The sequence below is a fragment of the Silene latifolia genome, chromosome 11 (assembly GCF_048544455.1).
Source record: "Silene latifolia isolate original U9 population chromosome 11, ASM4854445v1, whole genome shotgun sequence".
Taxonomy (NCBI): domain Eukaryota; kingdom Viridiplantae; phylum Streptophyta; class Magnoliopsida; order Caryophyllales; family Caryophyllaceae; genus Silene; species Silene latifolia.
The window spans coordinates 141,151,647-141,155,385 of record NC_133536.1 but is presented as its reverse complement, the minus strand read 5'-3'; the positions used below and the strand labels follow the sequence as shown (position 1 = coordinate 141,155,385).

At 42.1% G+C, this 3,739-nt stretch overlaps 1 non-coding gene across 1 annotated transcript; it reads right to left on the bottom strand.

The window, feature by feature from the left end:
* Positions 1–528: 528 nt before the first annotated feature.
* Positions 529–635, bottom strand: LOC141616265 (small nucleolar RNA R71). The gene has a single exon (XR_012530620.1). It is a non-coding gene; the product is annotated as a small nucleolar RNA R71 (small nucleolar RNA).
* Between the last annotated feature and the right edge of the window lie 3,104 nt (positions 636–3,739).

Below are 3,739 nucleotides of genomic sequence, written 5' to 3'. Positions count from 1 at the left end.
GAAATCGAAAGAACCTTGACGAATAATAGGAGACTTGTTAGCAGGAATTTGGGAGGTGTTGGTGAAGTTGTTCAACCCACTAGTGAGTTTGTCAATCCTTTCGCAATAGAAGGAGAAGAAAACCCATTAAACAATACCACACAAAATCCACCTACAATGCCTAAATTCTCGTCACACTCTATACCCACCGAGGAGGATCTACCAAATGGTACTCCTACCCCACAACATCTTACCGGAAACTTTATTGCCAAGTCCGCCTTCATTCAACTAGTTGAGAGGAGCCAATTCGGGGGAATGCCTAGTGAGGACCCTCATTCTCATATGGAAACATTTTGTGATTATTGTGAAGCTATCTCTCAAACGGGCGTGACTCAAGACCAAATAAGATGGGTCCTATTTCCTTTTTCGTTAATCGGCACCGCAAAGCAATGGTTGAAGGGCCTTGATAAGGCCACCCTTGGAATAGATTCTTGGAAGAAGCTAGCTCTAGCTTTCTACAAAAATTTCTACCCACCGGAAAAGACTAACATGCTAAGAGCTCAAATTACTGGTTTTAAGCAAAGGGATGAAGAATCTTTGTATGAAGCTTGGGAGCGGTTCAAAGGTATTTGTCGCTCATGTCCTCACCATGGACTTAGCGAATGGTTTTTAGTGCAACAATTTTGGAATGGTTTATATGAAGATTCAAGGAACATTCTCAATATGGGATCAAATGGAATGTTCACCGAAGTTGATGACAATCAAACATGGAACAAGATTGAGGAAATGGCGGTCCATAATTCGCAATATAGTAGGCCTCGCAAGGCTACTAGAGGAGGAAAGTATGAAGTGGACACCGTTACTCAATTGGGTGCTCAACTTAGTGCTCACATTGACACAATCAACTTGAAGTTTGAACAAGCTATGGCTAGACTTGAGGAAAGCTCAAAATCATCAAAGCATTATGTCAATGCCATGACGGCATCCTCATCAATCCCAAGCGGGATATGTGAGAATTGTGGAACCTTGGGTCATGACTCAAGCGAATGTAGGGGAACAACCGAGCAAGTCAATGCTTTCCAAGCTTACAAAAGTGGTACCCCTTATTCAAATTTTTACAATGAAAACACCAAGTTCCATCCAAATCTCTCATACAAAAGCCAAAATGTCCAAAACCCTCAAACAACATACACTCCACCACCCATGAGAAATCAAAATCAAAGACCCTTTTTCAATCAAAACCAAGGTTACCAAAATCAAAACCCATACAATCACCACAATGACCAAAGTTTTGATGTCCAAAAAGCGGTCCTCCAAATGCAAAAGAATCAACAAGAATTTTTCACCCAAATGCAAAAAGATAGCCAAGCAAAAGACACCACCATCAACAACATTCTAGCTCACACCAAGATGTTGGAAACACAATTGACCCAACTAGCATCTTCGAGCTCACAAAGACAAAAGGGGCAATTACCACCACAAAGTAATCCCCCTAGACATGAAACGGTTAGTGCCATTCACTTGAGAAGTGGTACAAGGTATGAAGCACCGAAGGAGCAAGTTGAGGATGAAGTTGTGAGAGCTAGTGAGAATGAAGTTGTGGTGCAAGGTCTCAAAGAAGGGGAATCATCAAAAGAAGAAAGCTCAAAGAAAAATGAAGACAAAGCCAAAGAAAAGGAGCCCATTGTGATTAGACTTCCTTTTCCAAGTCGACAAGTCAAGCCTAAATTTGATGATCAACTTGGAAAGTTCATGGAAATTGTGAAGAACTTAGAAGTCTCAATTCCTTTCACGGAATTAATCAATCACGTTCCGGCCTATGCAAAGTACATGAAAGATATCCTCACAAAGAAGAAGTCGATCCGGAAACTTGAGACTATCGCCTTCACCAAGGTGAGTAGTGCAATACTTCAAGGGAGTTCACCTCCAAAGTTAAAGGATCCGGGAAGCTTCTCAATACCGTGTACCATTGGCGACACAACGATCAACAAAGCCTTATGTGATCTAGGGGCTAGTGTGAGTGTCATGCCGTACTCGGTAAGTAAAAGGTTGGGAATGGGAGAGCTTAAATGCACCAATATCACTCTTCAAATGGCCGATAGATCGACGAAGACACCGCTAGGGATATGGGAAGATGTCCCCGTGCGAATTGGGAAGTTTTTCATCCCGGTGGACTTTGTCATTGTTGATATGGAGGAAGATTCCAACATTCCAATCATCTTAGGAAGACCTTTCCTACACACCGCGGGTGCGGTGATTGATGTGAAACATGGAGAGCTCACTCTAGAAGTGGGAGATGAAAGAATAACTTTTAATCTTGACAAGACCATGAGAGCTCCTCGTTTGCATGAGCCATGTTTCATGATTGATCATTATAGCCGGAAAGATGAGAAGAAGAAATCGGAACTCCAATGGAGGAAGAAAGTTGAAGATGCTCCATTCAAAGAGCAAGTGAATTTTGACAAGGAGAGCTTGCAAAGCTCATCAAAATCAACCAAGGAAGAAGATGATGGCCTCATTGGCCAAGAGAAGAAATTGGGAGAGTTGTCTCCATCCAAGCAAGAGATTTTCAATGATCAACTCAATGAAGTTTGTGGTCTTTGGGACGACGAATTTGAAGGGATCTTTAATCCCTACATTGGGCATGCCATCGATCATGATCAACAACAAGGGCCACGGTCTATTGAGGACCTCTACCATAACAATGAACAAGCTTTTGATTACTTCTTCAAGGTGTTGAGCAACATCAACAACACCTTGAACATGCCTCCTTGACATCTCATCAAGAATGAGAGTTTGGTGGAGTCCTCCTTAAACCACCACTTGTAAATATTTCTAACTCCCTAACTTACATTTCAATTTTTGTATTGCATTTTTGTCATTTTTGGATTTTATTTACTTTGATCAAAATAATCGTCATGAAAAGAGAGAAGTGAGGGAGGGACTAATGATTTTAATTGATGTGTAGTGCTTTACCTTAGTGTGGGGATGGCAATTGCCTAGGCTATTCATGCCTTAGTAGTGCCCCGCAATGAAGAACACAAGATTTGAAAGAAAGAAAGAATGATAAGGGAATGCGTTGGTGCACGGATGGAATTGAATCCGTGTACACAAGGACCAATCCGAGCGGATTCCTAAGAATCCGCCCGTCTGCAGAGGATCCGAGCGTCCTGATGAGAAGACGCCGTCTTGGGCCGAGCTGAAAACCGCAAAATTCTTGATCGTTGAAGAATCCGAGCGGATTTTACGGAAAGACGCCCGTCTCACGTAATCCGTCCGTCTTGTGAACAATCCGTCCGTCTTGCGGTGAAGAAAAACAAAGAAAAATCTCTCGGACAAGAATCCGTCCGTCCCGCACGAAATCCGCTCGTCTCATCCAAAAAGAATCCGAGCGGATTCCCGTAATCCGCCCGTCTCTAGGCGGGATTTTTGAAAATTTGAAGTCAAGAATCCGAGCGGATTGCGCCTAATCCGCACGGATTGTCCTTGCGTCCTAAAATTGTCGAGTTCTTTAAATACCCACCCCACCTTCATTCATTCATTCATTCACTCATAAACACTACCCATAACATCAAAACCCTCATCCTCTCCATCTCAAAAACAAAAACCCTCAACAAAACTCACCAAAATCAAATCAAACCATCTTTCAAATAACAAATCAATCACTCCATCTTCATTAACAATCAAAACCAAGAACAAAATCTTCACCTTTGAATTGATTTTTGTTCTCATAAAGGCAAAGCCTTTCACCTTCAAAATC